The sequence below is a fragment of the Terrapene carolina genome, unplaced genomic scaffold, assembly GCF_002925995.2.
Source record: "Terrapene carolina triunguis isolate 2854851 unplaced genomic scaffold, T_m_triunguis-2.0 Scaffold234, whole genome shotgun sequence".
Taxonomy (NCBI): Eukaryota; Metazoa; Chordata; order Testudines; family Emydidae; genus Terrapene; species Terrapene triunguis.
Genome location: NW_020664585.1, coordinates 18,336,481 through 18,356,490, shown reverse-complemented (window position 1 = coordinate 18,356,490; position 20,010 = coordinate 18,336,481). Strand labels below are relative to the sequence as shown.

The 20,010-nt window shown below is 51.8% G+C and overlaps 1 pseudogene; it reads right to left on the bottom strand.

Moving 5' to 3' along the window:
- Positions 1-467: 467 nt before the first annotated feature.
- Positions 468-20,010, bottom strand: part of LOC112120412 — a 31,401-nt pseudogene continuing 11,858 nt past the window's right edge.

Genomic DNA, 20,010 nt, shown 5'->3' with positions numbered 1-20,010 from the left:
TATTATATCACTCATGTTAAAGCATTACAAATAAGTAGAGAAAAAAAAAACTCATGCTATTTTCTGGACTTTTCCCAAGACAGAAGTGCAGATTTGTCACTGCCTTTACTCTGATCTTGAGGAGATTAAATGACATGTAATACACCATCCTGTTTGAATGACTCAAGTATCAAGAGAAAAGCAACACAATCAACTTTAAAAGCTCGGAAGCACAGAGAAGAAAAGTTGCATCTTTTAAGACTTTGGCCAATCTTAAACATTCTTATTTCTTTCACACATTCCTCTCAAAAAACAGTCGAAGGACTTTGGTTTTTTTGGAAACAGTTCCACAGCTAACTGGGACATCATTTCCCATGTCATCCCAAATAACCATGACATCACTTCCTCGCTCAGATTTGGCCTCATTCCAATGTTTGTCCATCATTAACTTTGGTGCTGGGGTTCTAGCAAATTTCTTCTCTTTTAAAAAAAAAAATGTTTTTTTAAATAGGGTTATTGCAATTTTCTTTTCTTTTGTTGTTAAAATCTGCAAAATAATGGAACACACAAAAAAAGAGTGGTCTTCCATTCTAGCTGCAGTGCTGGAGGTAGGTAGCAAGGTTTCAGCAATATAAAGTTCAAAAGAACAAAGACAGTCTTGTGCTTTCAAACAACACATAGGTATGTGGCCAAAAATATAAATTTCATAGGAAGTGAGAGTTTCTAATGAAAGTGATACGAGGTAAAAAGTGTAGCAAGGACTTCATTCAGAGGCGGTCTACCCTTCACTTCTTCTGCCTGTTTTCTAGTGATAGCCAGAAAAGGCTGGGTCATCAGCTTCAATCGGTCACTCTCCCCTTCTCCTTGAAAGTTCACGACCCAGGTTGACAGAAGGTTACACAAAGATGAGCGACAGCGGAGGACACATACAGTTCTCATGCCGAGACTCCTGGATCCATGAGCCCTGGCACCCAGCGATGGAGGTGGCAGTCCAGAATGTCCTGAAATTGGAAGCACAGCCCAGGAGCAGGACTGGGTTAATCTTTCATCTTGCAGAATCCACCACAGCTCCATGAGCAAGGGTGGCCCGTGAGTGGAGCTCCCAGCATTGCCAACCCCAGGTGTTCGAAAATCATGAGCCAGCCCCCCCCCCCCCCCCCCAAAAAAAATCACTGGCTTAAAAATAAGAAGCTTGTAAAAATTAATACGTTTACAGTTCTTTTTATTTGCCTTCTGATTTTCGAGCACGTCACATTTTCAAGCTTTTCTCTGCAAAAATGAAGGTCAGAAGCGTATTTTTCTGGGTGAAAGCCAAGGGTCTCGTGTGATCACATGACTCCAGGTTTTGAGGAAACCACCAGATAGCATAAAACTCATGATTTAAACCACTAGACCTGGCAACACTGATTCCCACACAGCACAACACGGGCCAGAACAGCCGCTGGGATTCCAGCTATCAAAACCCTGGGGGCGCTGAGCGGCACGGACAGGCTCCAGGGGGCACAAGCTGCATTCAGCCCTACTTGGCCGGGGCAGCGCTGCCTCAGTTCTGTGTAGGGAAGGGAAGTCAAAAAGGGAAGGTCTATGAAGACTCTCCCACCCCATGCCCTGGGCTGTTGAGAGCAGCACTGTCCTCGCATGCTGCTCAGTCTAGGTCATTGTCCCCCTCTTCAAATGCCCCATTGGCTCCCTGCTGCTCTCCAGGTCCAGCTTAGCTTCTTGTCCTAGTCTCCCAGGTCCTGTATAGCGTCGCCCTGCCTCCAGAGGATCCCTCCTCACTTCACAAGCCTTCCCTCTGCCTATGCATCCCACCTCCTGCCAGCGGCCCATCCTTTGTATGTGGCTCGGGCACACACCGCTGGAAACGTAGCCCTGGCAGGAGAAGCTGGGGCATGCAGGGAGCACATGCTACCCCTTTGCCAGGACAGTGCAGCTGGCCACGCTGCAAGGAGTCCAACGCTGCCCAAACCCAGTGGGCAGGACTGGGGCAGGCACAGGACACAGGGGATGTGTCTGCCCGCTCTCCCCGGAGCTGCTTTGCGATTCTGGCACCAGGCTTGGGGGCTTCCCGGCCAGACACAAAGTGGGGCAGGAAATAAACCAAATAAGGACAAAATCCTTCCTCAGCAACACTGACAGTCCCTTGGGCTAAGCTGGCTGGGTAACAGCCCTGATCATCACTCCTCAGCCACTTACCTGGCTCCCTCCAGCCCATCCCCCTCGCATCGGGCCCTGCTGGCCACAGCGTCCGGCCGGCACTCCACGCAGACCCGCCTCTCTCTCATCAGCTGGCTGCTCCACAAGTGCAGGCGGCAGGCGGCTCCCACCTGCTTCAGGCGGAAGTAGACGCAGTAACTGGAAAGGGAGAGGGAGAGAATTAGCCAGGATGCCAACCCCCCTCTGCAATGGGTTTCTGCTCCCGCAGGGGCGGGGGTGGCCTGTGGTGAGAAGAGAGGCTTGCGTTTGCTGGGGAAATGCTCCATTTGCCTAGAGACAGGCCCAGTGCATACTTTCCTAGCGCTAGCTGACCTCCCTGAAATCCCCAGACTTTAAACCACCCGCTGCTTGAATAACCCGACCAGGATCAGTACTCCATGGGCACAGACTCCAAGAGGCACTCACACAAATCCTCCACTAGCAACGGCTTGATGCTAAAAGCAACCTGGTAGCAGCCTTGGCACTGAATGAGAAATCCCGAGGCAGGATGGTCACCCAAATCCTGCTGCCACCTCTGAACCTCACCACGTCCCTGCCAAAGGATCTCCAGTTCAACCCTAGAAGAATCACACCTGCCCGCCTCTCCCATTGCTAAGGGGAGTGGATACTGGCTGCTGCCCGAGCGAAGACAACTGGATTCTAGAGAGGTTCTGCCCTGGGGTTGTATCTGGCATGACCTTCCCCAGTCAGACGTCCCACAGTCATGCCTAGGATGCCGAATTACCATAAGGAGATGCCGAAATTGCCAGCTCCCCTCTGCTGGCGATGAGATGGCACAGCAATGGGGCACGGCCGACTCATTGCCGCTTTCAGTGCCATGCGGGAGGAGGGGTGGCCAGGGACAGCCACCCCCAGAACAGCTGACCAGTTGCTCTAAACTTGTGCCCCGGGCCAAAGCAACCCCTGAATTGGGGAAAACATAAATGTTGCCTAAAGCCCCTACAAGGCCGAGTTTCCTTATGTAAAATGGGTCTAGAGAGATGCCCTAGTTTAGCTACTGTCTCTATAAGTAACTGCTTCAGCAGAGAGCTGCTTAGGGGCAGGTGGTGGAGGGGGACAACTATTAGAGATTCATCCTTCCCCGTGGGATTCATAATCCAAGGCCTCTTATTTGGGTTCCATCTGCTTTTGTGGTTTCCTGTTTACTCACGAATCCCAGGCAGAGCTCTCCAAGGCTGCCACGCTGCTGGCCGACCCAGTAGCCAGGCACACGCCCACCTTCTGCAGCACCTGCATCCCAAGGAGGGAGGGGCGGGTTCTACCTACAGCCTGCCCCCTTCAAACTCCTCATCCACACAGCTCGCTCCAGCTGCTGCCTTTGGAGATGCAGTTTGGGGTTTGTCTTTACTGCACGTCTCATAACTCCCAAGCAAGGTTCAGAGGGGGAAAGTGCCCCTTCAGGCTGGGCAGACACCGGATTCCTGGTTTGATTTGGTTTGAGGGAGGGAAAGGGGAGCATAGGCCAGTCTTTGCCCCACGAGAATGGTCTCAGCGGGCCGAGGAGGGGACGAGGGGCGGGGGGGATGACAAAAGTTCTGTTCAGGGGACGAGACAGAGCCCGCATGGGACCTGGATGCTGCTCATCCCTCATTCCCCAATGGCGCGTCAAGGCAGAAGTCCGATCCCCTGCCCTGGGCAGGCAGCAGGATGAGTTTTGCTCTTGATGCTATCATGGAGGTCAATAATGCGGAGCATTGTCCAGAGAAGGTTCCAGGCAGGAAGAGAGGTATGTCAGCCTCCCAGCGCACTCCACGTGGCAAGGGAAACAGGGGCCACTGTTCCCAAGACACTGCGTTGTGCCTGGGTCTCTGTCTCCGAGGGTACGTCGACACAGCCGCTGTAGTGTGAACACGTACCACGGCAACGGGAGGGGTTCTTCCGTCCCTGTAGTAAATCCACCTCCCCGAGAGGGAGTAGCTCAGTTGACGGAATCATTCTTCCATCGGCTTAATTACATCGCAAGAGCGTGAACTTTTTCACAGCCTCGAGTGATGTAGTTAAGCCGACCTAATCGTCCAGTGTTGACCAGCCCAGGATAAGTGGTGAGAGATGGATGGGAGAACTGGACACGCCCACAAACGGTAGAGGGGTTTCTGGACAAAGCCGGACACCAAAGCTGGAGGAGGAGCACGGAGATCAGGCCTGAGGAGCGCAGACGAGCTGATGCTGAACAGGAGACTCAGGGCGCCCTTGCAGTCAGGGCTACACGGGTAGATGCTGCCAGGACAAGCCATAGAACATGGGCAGGATGGGCTGAAAATCAGATGGCTTCTTTTCACACCAGTCCCAGAGATGGAGCCAGTGAGGGAAGAAGGCAGCATGCAACCTGGGCGGTCCCTCTGCCCAAGAAACTGGGTATGCGTGCTGGTGACAGCAGGGAGCCAATGGGTTATGAATCCCAAATGTACCCCAGGTATTTTAAATGTAGCAGATGAAAAATGCTCCCAGCTGGTCACCTCCCCTCCCCACCTACCTGGCCCAGCAGCCATTTGCAGAAAGAACAGGCTGCCTGCTGCAGGGCCACAGGGAAGAGGCAGCCTAGCATGCAGGAGAGTTAGGAGCACTGGCTGAGAGGTCGGCCAGCCCCTCTGACTTTCCCACTCCCCCTGCAAGCAGGAAATCATCCCAGTCGCCCCCGAGGAGCGGGGGACACATTCTGATCAGCAGGGCCTCCCCCAACCAGTCAGGTGACCCCACCGCCACGCTGCACAGCAAGAGGAACCTCCACAACGTGCTCTTGTCCAGACGGGCCCCTGCTGCGGATTTCTCCTTCCCTGGAAGGACGATGACCCCAGGTAGAGACAAGCTAGAAGCTGCTCCAGGTGCCCCTTGCAGGCTGGCTCCCTGGCACTGCCAGTGTTGCGGAGGAGGGGAAGAAGGGATGCAGGCAGAGAGGCTACACACTGCAAAGCAAAGCTGCCTGCACCGCTGGGGAGATCAGGGCCTGCGCTTTCCCAAAGGCAGGGGGAGGGGAAGCTCTGATCTGAAGCAATCCCCTTAAGTCAGCCAGTGCATTCTGGTTGCTTTACAGCTGTCAGCTTGCCAAGCCTCCTCCTCCTCCTCCAAGGGGCCTTCAGGGTTTTGTTCCCCCCTCCCCACCACTTCTGTCTGAAGAGGTGATTAAGGCTCAAATAAACTCAGCTGCTGGGGATGGCCAGGAAAGGAACATAAGGCAGACAAGCAACCGCAGCCAGTCGAGGGGCAGAACGATGGCAAACGTTTCTGACATCTCTCTCCGCGCAGAGTGGCAGCCCAGGCACCCATGTACACAGAGCTGCTGGATTTCTGTGTGTCAGCACCCGGAGTGTTCTCCCTTCACAGCACACCAGCTGCCACGGCTGCAAAGAAAGTGCCATGAGATTCTGCGGGTAAAAATATCGGAGACGTGCACACCTGCGAGGAGGTGCAAGCGACAGCTGCCGTTGCCTAGGCCTGGCTGGAACAGGAAAGCAGCCGCCGTGCCCTGCGCGGATTCCCACTTTCTGCTCCAGCTGACGGTTTCAAAACACTCGTCCGAGGGAATTTCAGGAAGGAGACAGTGCAGCAACGCAGCTCCCACGGCGGGGACGGCGCCATGGAGGACAGCAAGGTGGTTTTCACTGCATGAGGGTTGGGAAACTGCTCCCCAAAATGATCGTTTTGAATGCAACCGTCTTCCCCCAAATTTCACAGGAGCTTTGTTGTGAGGGTGTTTTTGCACATTTAAACCACTTCTGACATCAATCAAAATGCAAACGCCTCTGTTCTCTTGGGCTTGGACGCGTGGCTCTCAGAGTGACCTGCGGGATGCGAACAATTCCATTCTGGGAGCTCCCGCTGGGGTGAAACCAAAGGGAAACAGAACGCCTTTAAGAAGTATTGGAACGGCAACTGCTCCAGTGAGCGATAAGGTAGCACAGATTGGGTGCGACAACCGCTGCAGCCGTTGTGTGACGGGAGCGGAGGCCAAGGGTGGAGGTGCAGAGGGTTCTGCTGTCTTCCAGCCCCATTGCTCCAAGCTACAGCTTTGATTGCATCCCTTAATTAGCCCAAAGGCGCTACTTGGCACGGAGCTGTGAGAACTCGGCATCCAGACAGTCAATGGAACAGCAGCAGGAGGCCCTGGCATTACCACACCGGGCCCTGGGGCTACTATGCCGCTCCAAGGAATGCCCCAACTCCCTTCCAAGCCATGCCCCAGCCACTACCACACTTCCCCCTTACGAACTCCTAAGCCCTTCCTTGCGGCTGGAGCAGGCAGCCACCCATAAGGCCTCTGCGCCTCCTCCTTATGGGCTGGCTTCCTAGGACAGCACACAAGCACGTGTGCGGATTGCCACTCAGGATACGTCTGCATGCAGCTGGGAGCGCGCTTCCCAGCCCAGGTAGACACACGCTAGCTCGGCTCGAGCTATAGCTGGGAGGAGCATGGGCAAGCAGGGACTCGATTAGCTGCCTGAATACATGCCAAGGGGGTGCAGGTGGGTTTGTATTTGGACAGCTAGACCAAGCCACTGGCCACGCTTCCCCTGGCTACGCTGCTCACTAGCTGGACCACAGCTAGTGCGTCCGCCCATTCACGCTGGGAAGCATGCTCCCAGGACCAGGGAGTGGGTCAGCCCTCGTGGCAATAACCTCAGTAAAGACACAGCTCTGCCCACCTATTCTTCCTCGTATTGGTCTCACGCTTTCCTCCATTTCCATACTTCTGACCAAGATGCGCCGGAGTTTGTGGCTGGAGAGCTGGGGGCTTGTTCTAACCTTCAGGAGGAGGCTGGAAGAAGACCTGGCCGTGAGAGTAGAAAGGGGGTGGACAGGGCTGCTTAGCATGGGAAAGAAGAGGCCGGACAGGATGAAAAAGAAGCAGAGATGGGAATTTGAGTCCCCAGGATTGAGGGGCGAACGACTCCAAACAGCCTGATACACAAAGGTCATGTGTTTCTCGTTTCAGGCTGGCAGCCTCCTCTGTAGGTGCAGACCCACCCCACTCCCCACACCCAGCAGCCAGCAGGATGCAGAGGCGGCAGAACGCACTTCTGTTCTCATTCCCTCATCCACACAGCCATCTCCTCCTCCAGGCAGCGCTAAAACCCTTCCAAGCACCTCGCCAATCGGATCCGTGCAAGCTGTGCTGAGCCCCGCCTCATGTAACGATCCCAGCCCTCTGCCCCTCGCCCTGCACACGCTTCACAAACCCAACTCGCCCGAGCGCAGCGCTGCTTGTGACAAGGGGATTTACAGCCCGGGGGCTAGTTAATCAGCTACCCTGCGGCTTATCAGTTACAAGGGGGGAGGCTTACAGCTAACTAGGAAAATCCTAGACAGATAAAAGAAAAGAGAGATGAAAAAGCCCATTAAGATAACCTGGCCCATCTCGCTTCCAATTTAAGATACAGTCCCCCAAGACAGAGCACATCAGACAAACTGACTACACTAGCTCTAAAGAGGAACTCAATCCTTTTGCTTAAAGGGACTCACCTGCAAATCCATCAGGGAGCATCTGTCAATAGTTGAGCCGTTTGAAACCACTCTCTGGGCCAGATGTTCAACTGGCATAAGTCAGCATAGCTTGACTGAAGCAAGACCAATTGACACCAGCTGGCAATCTGGGCTGGTGTCCCCCCCTTGCATTCTCTGTGGAGATGGAGCATGAAGTCAGCCCCTTGAGCCAGTCTGCACTGGAGCTGGTTTGAACGCAGGGGTCCCAGGGCCGCCTCGCCCCTGCACTCCAGAAGTCAGGTCTCTGCTGTTTGTGACACTCCGCTCTAGCCCCAAGATTGTTTTCCAATGGTCATGGCATGCTCAGCATGGACACGCTCAGAAGCTTAGCATGCAAATGATGCATTTCAGACCCACCTTGTGTAACGCGGTCCCCAAGGCAGCAGTTCAGCGTTTCCTAATTAACAGCAGATGTGCTTTTGGGAACAAACATTGGTAACAATGGTTTTTCAGCAGCATGATGGGTTTGTGACTGTGCTTCTCACCCACGCCTTGAAGAGGCTTTCAGAAGGGGCATTTGCAGCTCACATGCTGCGACAGTACTAGACGGCTGCCTACATCCATTGGCCACCACCACTGAGAATGTCGAGATACACAAATAAGTCTCACTGGTTAAATCGTTTTTTCCCCTGTGTGTGTGATCTCTGTACTTCCGGAAGTAAAGGAGGATCGCGTTCATCAGAACCAAGCATAAGCCCCGATCCTGCAATCGGTTCCATGCGGGCGGAACAGAGCAACATCACAGCAGCAGGTACCAGCTGGCTTCTCCCACACGACTCCGCCCAGGCACTTCTACCCCGATGTGACACCCACTACTACAGTTCTCTCTTCTCCCTGCCAGTCCGTTGCAGTTTGCAGATGAGCAAATCATACAGAGCAAATAAATTAACAGGACAAATTTAATCCCTTATCCTCCTGGAACATTTACAAGCAGGTCACGGTCTAGTCGAGATCCGAAATGACTTGACCAATGTTTGCACATCTCGTTTTAGCTCTCTGGATCGACCGTGAACACTCCTCCGTGACTGGTCGCTATTTGCTCTTTAGTTTCGATTGGTCAGCCAGATCACATGGCACAGTTTCCAGGCGCGGACTGAAGGGGCGACTACCAGTGCAAATTCTAGCACTTGAGTATTTAAAGCGCGGTTTCCGGATAGACTCGCCTCGAAGCCCGGTAGCAGCACCGCGCACTCAATGCCACGGCTGATGGGATTGCGTGATCATCGGAAATGCCCACAAGGACACGTGGGGGAGTCACGGGCTCGCCTGCTTCCAAACACGGGTGGCTCTGGATATGCTGGCAATTCTATAGATTTATCAAAAGTGCCACAAGCTACTGTCAGAATTTAACACCCCCCAGGAGAACCTGCAAGGTAGCTGTGGCAGCAAGACTAGAGGTGAGGGGCAAGCAAGCTTGGTAGGGACTGTGCGGAAAGTCCCTAGCAGCCTGTGGTACGGCAGAGCCCCAGCGAGGCCGAAGGGACAGGGCTTTCTTCAGTGCTGGAACTGGATTCCTGAGACAACAGCACAGAGCCCCTCAGAGAAGAGTCTCCCTGTTGAGTTAGCAGCACAGGCTGCAGCAGCTGCCAGGGGGCTGGGTGAGGAGAAGCCGAGCTGAAGAGCAACACTCGGTGGGGAGCAGGGTCTTGTCCAGCCTCGTTCTTAACTCGACCTGGCTCTCCCAGCGTCTGCCTTTCCACCCCTCTGCTGCTGGGCTGCTGGCAATCAGAATGCAACTGAAAATTAACCTACGCTAGGAAACGTCCCGGGAGGGCCAGTCCCGCCCTGGCAGGGAAAGGGACTTGATGCCCAACACGTCTTTCCACCGCTCTCAGAGAACTCCTGTGAGCTGATTTCTTTAGCCAGGAGGCAAGTCTGCCTGATGCCCTTCCATTGCCCAGTATTACCCTTGCCCTAGGACCAGATCAAAGGAGAGTCCAGGAAGCTACGAGGGTCACAGCCCAATGGGCCTGGGGGTGCCTTGGTGCAGGAACATGTCTGCATGGACTCCTGACAAGCTGCACAAGTTCTCCTGAGCGTGCAGTGTCCTGTACCCAGCACACACTAATCCACAGTCCTTCAAAGGAGGAACAATTCAGGTCACCAGGAGATGGCCACAAAGCCAGTCCTCGCGCTCCTGGGGTCCCAAGCGAGGACACAGCACAGTCATACCATACATGGGGCAGCTGACACCACCCACTTCGGTGCCATGGGAGGGGTGGGACCCCCTCAGGCCAACCCTGGCTGGCCGCCAATGTTTCTGCAGCAAGGGCATCCCATGAAGAAATGTCTAAGAGCGAACAGGAAGAACTTATCTTCCCCTGGCTGTGAGCTTCTTCCAGCGCAGCCGCCCCAACACCCGGGAACAGGCCTGTATGGGGTCCCTGCATTGGGATAAACCTTGGTGGGGTTGAGTCTATCACCCCCAAACAGACTCTGCTTCAGGCCCATCTCTCCTGAGACCTAAGCACTCACGAACTTCGGGGAGGTTCAGATCCAGAACTGGCCCCTTTCTACATACCAGGCTGATCCCAAACTCTGGCTATAAACACCCCGAACCTTTGGCTGGTTCACATTCTAGATCCAGACCTGGAGACGTGGGCCTGTCTCTAACGAACAAACAATTGCAGCTGAGTTTTGCAGGGTCTTTCATGCAAACACACTTCCTGATGCGTCACAAAAAAGATCCCAGTGGCAGATGAGGCCTCAGATCTTCTCCCGCCTGCTAAGAAACTTCCCCAATCATCCCCCAGGGGCTCCCCATTCCCACTCAGCCGTTCTCCCCCTCCCCCATAAAACCCTTCCCAATTCTTTCCAGCTTTCCTCCTACCCTAGCCAGCCGTTCCCCCATTTCGGAATCCCAGATCTGTCTCCTGGGCTGGCACCAGAGAGAACTTCCCTGGCCGAGGGCAGGACGCCTCGCTACAGCTCTGCAACAGAGGGGGCCGAGAACACAGTCATTGGACCGGAGGCGATTTGTAAATAAGGAGGGTTTTTGTTCCATGTGCTGTTTCCAGCCCTGAGGGCTCAGCGCCATTCAAAAAGGACCCGCTAGTTTGCTCTTATTCATTCATTCCAGACAGCCTCTTCTCTCCTGACCAAGGGAGAAAGGGGACCTGAGCAGGGCCCCAGCTATGAAGAGCTCTGTCAGGAGTATAATCTGAGCTCTGCTGGGCTATTGTTATAACTGGGCTGTTCTTAGGTCCCCAGCGAGGCAGTGTGAACTGACCACAGCACTGGGAGCCAGGGACACTAGGTTTCTGCTCCCAGCTCAGACGCTGTCTCCCGTTGAGTCTTGGTGAACTCGCTTAGCAGTGCCTCGGTTTCCCGATCTGGATGAGGATAACAGGGGGCTGGGAGGATTAACTAACATTTGTGCAGTGCTTTGCAGACGTGAACGTCGCAGAATTACAAGCACAACGTACTATTAACCCCCCTGGCTGAACCCTCAATGCCAGCAAAATGTCTCTGTGTTAATAAGAACTCTTATCTAGCACTCTACACAGGAGCATCTTTAGCCCGATTTTACAGGTGGGGAACTCGGGCAGAACGCAGAAGTGACTCGAAGGTCACACAGCAGACCAGTGGCAGAGCTGGGGGTAGGACACAGGTCTCCTGAGTCCTAATCTGGAGATCTTGCCACTAGCCACAGCACCTCCCTATTATTAATGGAGAACAGGAAACAGAACAAGTTATGCCGCGAGCAGCGTCTCTGGAAAGGAGCGGAGGAGCTGCCAGGACGAGGATGCCAAGGGCATACGCATACGGCAGCCGCCCCGGTATGGAAGGGAGCTGGACGGTGCTCCCAAAGGTTCGGAAGGGAAGAACGAAGGCTTTAGAAGCACACACCTGTGGTCTATGCCGGTCTTCAGGGATCCAGGCTGTAGATAGGTTAGATGAGCTGTCCTAGCCCTGCTGCATAGAATCTCAGAAACGTAGGGTGGAAGGGACCTTGAGAGGTCAGCTAGTCCATGGCCCTCTGCTGAGGCAGGACCAAAGAAACATAGATCATCCCCTCCAGGTGTTTGTCTAACCTGTTCTGAAAAACCTCCAGTGTCAGGGAGTCCACAACCTCCTTAGGTAACCTGCTCCAGTACGGACGTTTTTCCTAACATCCAACCTAAATCTCCCTTGCTGCAGATTAAGCCCATTACTGCTTGTCCTACCCGACGTGGCTATGAAGAGCCAACGAGCCCCGTCCCCTTTATAAACAGCCTTTACATATCTGAAGACTTCACTCCGCTTTTCTCAAGACTAAACATTCCCCAGGTTTTGTAACCTCCCCTCGTAGATCAGGTTTATTTTTGTTGCTCTACTCTGGACTCTCAGTAGAAACAGGGATGGAGGTTTGAGCAATCTCCATCACCAACATACCTAAAGTGAGGCTTCCACAGTCATCATCTTTAGCTGCTTAAATACGTGGCCTAGTTTTCAGAGATACCGAGGACTTTTGACTCTCATGGACTTCCCTGGAGGCTGTTGGGAGTTCAGAGCCTTTGACAAACAGGCTACTAACGGAGCTGTGCAAGGCCCCAATTTAGCAAAGCAGTTAAGTACATGGCACCGAAATAGAAAGGACTTTGGCATATGCTGAGGTTCACCATTGGTCTGGGGCCCAAATATGAATCTAGGAGCCTCACTTGAGGCACGGAGAAGGAGCAAGAATCGCCCCTCTTCTCCAACCTGACTGTGTGCAATGTCTCTGAAGACACCCCTCAGCAGAGAGCGCCGTCCCTTTTAACGGCAGGAGAATTCATGCAGCTCTAGTTCCCTCCCCAAACTCGGCCCAGCTAATGACCATGCTGGAATCACAGAAGTTAGACACCTATTAGCTCATCTGTCCATCTCTCAGGGGCCGATGCAGGATTGGTGCTTATGACACATTTAGCAGTGCTTGTCCAGGGTGGTTTTAAATGTGTCCGAGAAGAGCCAAGATACAATGCTAATTTCCCTGCAGAGTATTTGGGGAGGATTTCAGGATCGGTCACGGTCTTCTCCTCTCCATACAGGAGGGCGGCGTTTATTCTGCAGTTCTTACTTAAGAGTCAGGCTGAGCCAATTCAGCAGGGCTTGTCACAGAAAATCACCTTGAGAAGGGGACAGTGTGCTCCGTGATGTGCCTCACCTACCTTGGCTGCTTCTCCTTCACCAGCATGTGAGGTCTTCTCCAGGGGTCCTTAAAGTCCCTTTTAAAGGAATCTGGCAAAATCTTAGCCACCTCTGTCAAAAGAGCACAAGGGGTGGGGACAGGAGGGATGCAGAAGGTTAGAAAACAATGCCCGGCAGAGGGGTTCAATCACAGAGACAGAGCTAAGAGGGCACAGAAAGTGAATTATTAGGAGCATGGCCTGCTTGGCCCTCTGGGAAAGTGGGGGACCCAGACCAGCAGGGAAGGGAATAACGTTCATTGCAATTAGTGATATTAATGCGAATACGGGGCACGATTCAAAGCTCACACATGTCAATGGGAGTCTTTCCACAGACTTCCTTGACTGAATTTAGATCAGGCCCATTTTTGTTACTGTTAACAACTTACACAGTATGGCAAATCTCAAAGCACGTTACAAAGTGGCCAAGTATCATTAACCCCGTTCTACAGATGGGGAAACTGAGGCACATGGAGAATTCAAGTCTAGCCCAATGTCACACAGCTAATCAGTGGCAGAGTCAGGGCTTGAACCCATCTCTCCTGACTCCAACATCCCTGCTCTAACCACTAATTCACATGCCACAGCCCTAGTTTAAAGACAAATTCTCAACAGACCAGCCAAAAGGAACTGGTCTCAAAGATGGGAATTCCAAACAGGGGGACGGGGGGGGGGGAAATGGATGCTGTTCAAACATGTATCCATTTACCCCTGGTGTATTTTGCATGGTGCTGAAGCAAAGGCTGGATGGTCTCCAACAGAGGTCACCTTTGCCACATTCCTGCATGTGGGATATCATGATTACTCCCATGTCAATATACGGCAATACGATACAAACACAGGATCACCGTGGATACAACAGAGCCTCTGCCTACCTGCAGCTGGAGGTGCAGGCTCTCAGCTTTGTGCCCACGGATGAACTGGGGTGGAAAACATGAATGCAAAATTTGCAGTTGCACTAGTGTTTGGCCCGATTTGGGCCAGTTTAGCCTAGCATCTTAATCTTTAAATGTGACCCACAAATTCTTTAGAGAAAGTGAAATCTGGAAAGAGACAAAGGGAGGGATTGTAGAAGGTTTTAATAACAATCAGGATTTTCTTGCTGAAATCGGGTGTTATCTTGAGAGGAACAATAGTCCAGTGGCTAGAGCACTAGCATAGGACTCAGAGGACACAGGGTCGATTCCCTGCTCCTCCACAGGCTCTCCATGTGACCCGGGGCAGGGGCAAGGCACTTAGTCTCTGCCTCCGTTCCCCATCCCTAACAGCACAGCCCTGCTTCCCAGGGGGATTGTGAGGATAGGTACATTAAAGCTTGTGAGATGCTCAGATGTGGACCATAAAAGTACATACAATAAAACATCTTCAGCTTTTTAAAGTGCAACACAGGAAAACTATCCACACAGGGCGAGTTTCTCATGATAGTTTAACTTCATTCTCACTGTGGGTAGCAACGTGTCATGAGAACCTGTTGACACCATGTAGGGCTTTATACCTCAGTTACCTGTCTACGCTACAATTGCCACCCTACTCAGGGAACCTGGTTACTGCACAGTTTCAATTAGAAGTGTAGAGGGAAGCTGTCTATAGCGGAGGCAGTTTTGCCTAGTGGATAGAGCACTGGGACTCAGGCAAACTGGGCTATATTCCCCATTATGCCACTGACCTTCTTGGTGACCAGAGGCAAGTCACTCCACCGCTCTGTGCCTCAGTTTCTCCATCTATAAAATGGGGATAATGTACTGACCTCCTTTGTAAAGTACTTTGAGACCTACTGATGCAAAGTGCTATAGAAGAGCTAGATATTATTAATTACTACTAACGTCTTTTTAATCCAGTTAGAAGGAACACAATTAAAGGTCCATCCACACTGCAAATTGGAACAACTGTAACCATGTCGGGGAACTAATCTGCTGTGTTGTTGTTGTTGTCGTCAAGTGTCATGACTGATCTGTAATTCAGAGGGTAGGTGAGCCATAGCCTATGGTTTTCCAGTTCTGTTTTAACCCAAGTTTGCCACGTGCAATGGCCAGGCAAGCTGCGTTTAACCTGGTGCTAACAGAGACCATTTTTTGCCGCATGTTAAAAACAGCGCCCTCTTGCAGCTAAAACTCTTTGCCGTCCCTTCATCTTCCAGCTCCATCGCAGGGACAGCGCTGGGATCGCACAGGGCAAAGCAGCTCCCGTCACATCCGAGCTGTGCTGAATATCACAATGGGTCGTGGGAGCGTTTGTACACGTGCAGACGGGCGCAGAGACCTTTCCCCACACGCTTCACTTTACCTTTAGCCGTATCACAGGCTGGGTTCTCCCCAAAGCACCCTCTCCGCTGCTTGAGGTCCGGACAGGGGGTCCCTCCATTTCGGGGTGGGACAGCGACTTGCCGAGTCCGGTCTTGGCTACCGACCCCACACAGGGAGCTGCACTCGCTCCAAGGGCCCCAGGGCCGCACCACGCAGTGGATGGCTGCTAGATAATGAGATAAAAAGGCGGGGAAGCAGGGGGAGGGGACGGAGAATGAGAGACAGATGGAGGGAACGAAAGCGAGAGGTATGAAATAGGAACAGATTGAACCAGAGAAAAAGAATGAGTGACAGGAAGAGAACACGAGAGGGGGAATGAAGGAGTGTGAGAAAGAGGAACAAAGAGGGAGGACGAGAGATCAGTAAGGCAATAAAAGCAGACACCAAACATTTCCCATTCCCCGTCTAACAGAGAGTAAGAGCCCGACCTTCTTAGCAGCACCCTTGATGACCAGCTCATTTCTGAGTCAGACAGCAGTGTACAGAGACAGAACAACGAAAACCCTGCGGATTTAGAGGAGGCCAAACAGACCAGGAACCCAGTCGATCAATAAAGCCTCCTGTCTCCACTGGCAAAACATTCTAACTTTCCTTCCTTCTGACTCAGTGCATCCATCTCTCTGCATCTCTCCCACTCCCTCTGACTGTTCCCACCGCGCTCGGCCCTCCTGCCTAGACTTCCCATCGGGTCCCACATGGCAGGTAACCTTTGCCAGCAGAGCCCGCCTCTGTAGAGCGCCCAGCTGTGTGAAATGGAAACTCAGGAAATGTTCCCCTCTTAGCAGGGCCTTGCAGGGCAGCTCAATCCCAGGGCTTGTCAGTTCACGCTATTCAGCGGGCGGGCATGTGACCTGCCAGCAGTACCAAGGGTGGCAGGCGACGGCAGGAGAACCAGAAATCCTGAGATAGTCACACACAATGCAGCAAGGCCCAGGGGGCAGTCAGCAGTAAATACAAGGTCTACTCCCAGATGGGAATGGATGTACTATATCTACACAGCCCCTACAGCACAGGAGCCTCCTAAAATTCAGATCTATCATGCAATTGGGAGGAGGGAAAGGTTTAAAATACAGTGCTACCAGCTCTCATGATTTTACCCTCAAGTCTCATATCTGGGGCTTTTCTGAAAGCCCCAGCACCTGGAGTCCTGTGATCACATGAGAATAGCAACTTTCATTTAAAAAAAAAAAATTTAAAAAGGAGACAACATCTAATTCTCATGGCTGCGAAGAAAAGCTTGAAAATGTGACCCTGGCAGGATACAATGCCAGAAGGCAAATAAAAAGAACCCAAAAGCTGTTATTTCTAATAATCTCATGGGGGGGAGGGGAGGGAGAGGCTGACTCATGGCTTTGAATGCTTGGGGTTAGTGACACTGATTTTAGGAAGAGAGAAGAGGCCTAACTCAGCACTGCATTACTCTAGTTTTCCCTGTGAATGCAGCTGAAATATACTGGTGTAAAACTATGGTGGTGAATCAAGCCCTATATTTGTTGTTGTTTATTGCATTAAAAACTGCACCAGATTCTCTACGGGCATAAGTGGGCACAGCGCCATGCTCCGCTGATCCCAGTTCAGTTGTGCCCATTTACCCCAGCAGAGAATTGGTCTCCCAATCTGCAGAAACACTGAATTAAGCAAGTGTGGTGCATTTGGATGGTTCCAGACAACATGCAGCATGAAACTGGTATGCAGCAGATGAACAATAGACAAACTAGGGTTCATGTTATTAAATGCATCTCATGCAAACTGTCAAACACTCATGATAGTGCTGAAGCAGACATTCAATGACAACTGTATCATCTCAAATGTTAATGAGGATAATGTCTCAAACGATAATTGAATGAAATGCTAGTTACAACATTAAACATTGAAGAAGAGATGGAATGGTTATGGGTAGGCCTCCAAGAGTTCTGTGGTTCAGTCAATCTCTTGTGTTAGAAAACAGTCAGGCACACAGAATGTTGCAAAAAGTAATCTGGATGTATGTACAAATGTGACAACAAACAGGTAACTCAAGTCACCCAGATTCCCTCTGATTGTAACAAGATGCAAGGAGACCAGAACATATCCCCAATCCAGAAGTACTAGTTCATATTAACTCTAATCCTAGAGATTCATCCATTCGTGCCAAACCAAGATAAAGGCAGGTGCATACAGCCCATAATCAGACGTTAGGAAGAGCAAGAATCCACCCTCTCTCCCCCCCTCCCTGTCCTTTCTCTGACATTTTCAGCCTATTTGCTGAAGCCTTGAACTGTAATTTTGAAACATGCTCTCCCTTTGGAGTCAGCTCTCTGTTTAATACTCGATGATGCTCATTTTAAGCCATTAATAGCAAATAGCAATCTCACTTGTAAAACACTTCCGACAGTCTGAGACTTGGTCTTTATTCGGCTCGCTTGGACATGGGAATTACTTGTGCCTACTCATGAAGTCTTGAATCTCAATTCCAACTAACCAGCAATTAACTGCAAATTAAATCACACACAAGTGAGTTTAAACCTTTAAAAACCCTTTAAGATGAAAGAGCCATTGTCTGACCTTTGAATCTTGTCAATCAAAAACATAAATTAACAATTAAAGAATGGCTAAGACCATCTGATTCTATATCAGGTTATCACGAGTATCAAGGCTGGTGATATCATGTTAGCAAGGGTGTATTTCTAATATACACACACATCTGCAAGAGAATGGTTAGATACATAAATGTCCCTTTGCAATTATAAACACTCAACTTGCACCCACTTTCCATGAGAACTGTGCACTCTAACTGGGCATCCGATTTCACATACGTCTTCACACATGCAGTTGTATGCACGCATTTGTCCAAGTCAGGCCCTACCAATGCAACTTCATTAAATGATTATTATTGAACATTTATACCATGGGACTGTCTAGAGGCCAAAGCGGTCAGAGTCGCATCGTGCTAGGTGCTGTACAAACATATAAAATGACCGTCCTGAGCAAACGTGGATGTTACTTTGGTTCCTCTGGAGCCTTGAGATGGACAGGCACAAAAACACCCATTAGGTGAACTTTGAAATGGGAGTAGCAACCCCCCCACCACCTTGATTTGGTATCATTTCACTTATCAAAACAGGTGGCCCCCAATGGCAAATAAAAGCCCAGGTGCTTAGATACCTGACTTATCTGCAGGTTAAAGGGGTTCCTAACAACCTTTACAACTTGGACAGAAATCGGAGGAGAACAATTTAACATATGGTCTCTACCAGTAACAAGGGAGGGCTCTTAGGAATTGACTTGTGGTGAACGGCCTATGCTGCCATGACTGCTTAGAGAGGGCACGGTGTCCTATGGGGAGCAGTGGTGGAACCAGCCGGGCGGGGGGGAGAGGGGGGGACACGATGGTGCCACCTTCAATTATACCCACTGGCCTGCTAATTTTACACGTTACCATACCTGTGTATTATCACCAAACACACACAGTAGTGCAGCAACTATTCACTGGGTGCCTCCTCCTCCGCCCCCACTGAGATGGCACCAGCCACCTGCCCTGCACCACAACTCTAATCCTGGCCTGGCGCAGAGGGGAGGCCCCCGGGGGGAGGGAAGTGGGGGAGAAGAGAGAAGGCTGGAGAGTGAGTCTGCCCCACACCTGGAAGCAGCAGCAGCTCCTGTCCTGCAGGACCGAGTCCGGCTCCCCGCTCTGGGCGTTGCAAGCTGGTGCATGGGGTCACAGTACCATTCAGGTTTGGCCAGGATGGAAGGAGGGGTGGCTGAGCCAAACTTGAGTGAGTGGCATTACAACATGACCACGCCACCTGGCCCCGCGTGTCATGTCACAATGCCCAGAGCAGGGAACCAGGCCCTGACATCACTTGGCTGTTGTAACTGCTGAAAAACCAACTCTCCTGGCTTCATTTCCAACTGGATCTCTTTGGGAGCCTTTCCCTTCCAAAAGGAAAGGGGATGCACTCACTGGGGCCTGCAATGGAATTACTGTATTGTGTTCCAGTCGGACCTACAGACCCCAGGACCCGGTTGGGCCAGTCAACCCTACCCACCCACCCAGCCAACAGAACCCATTCCTGATTCTTCTCAAATGTGGAGATGCAGAGGAAGAGTTGCAGAGTCAGAGAGAGAGAGAGAGAGAGAGAGAGAGTGTCCAACACCCTAGGAGTTCATTGCTGACTTGCACCAAGCAGGGCTGGCGTCATGGTGACCGGACAACTCGCTACTTCCCCCAGCACATTGATCAGAGACTCTCCAGCTCCTCCTCCAAAGGAGGGGTCCACCACAAACAAACTTCCTTTCAAAGGGATGCTGTGGACTTAGACCCCCGTCTTGCAATGGGATTCTCTAGCATCTTAAGCCTGTACGGTGCCCCAATGACTTCACTGGGGGTCCACGCAAGCAGAGGGGTCTCTCCTGAGACGGGAGGCCCCCAGCCTGAGGAGCATTTCCAGGAGCTCTCCCTCTCCGCCAAGGGGACCGTTTCCCTGAAACCAGCGGAGCCCAAGCTCAGCGGCTCACAGCTGAACTCGCCAAACCTTTTGACAGCGAATCTGTTTCTAACCCAACAAGGTGCGGTTACATTGTTCACAGTTTCCTGACCCTTTTATTCTTGGGCAGAGGCCATTGCTCAGTAATCCAGCTGAGTTGTGACTGGGCTAATCTCCGTGGAGAATAGGGAGGGCTTATTGGCACTGTTTTCTCCCATGAGCACGGTGACTGACATGCCCAGCATGGGCACTTGCTCTGCCCCCAAACAGCTTTGCATGCGTGTGGGGGGGCCCCCTTTGCAGTGGGGGGAGGGGGAGTTGTGCATCACCGCAAAACGCTGCATTAACCGTTCACCTCTGCAGGCCTCTGCTTAAATCCCCCAGACTGACAGGCCAAGCCTCCAGGCAGATCATATTCCC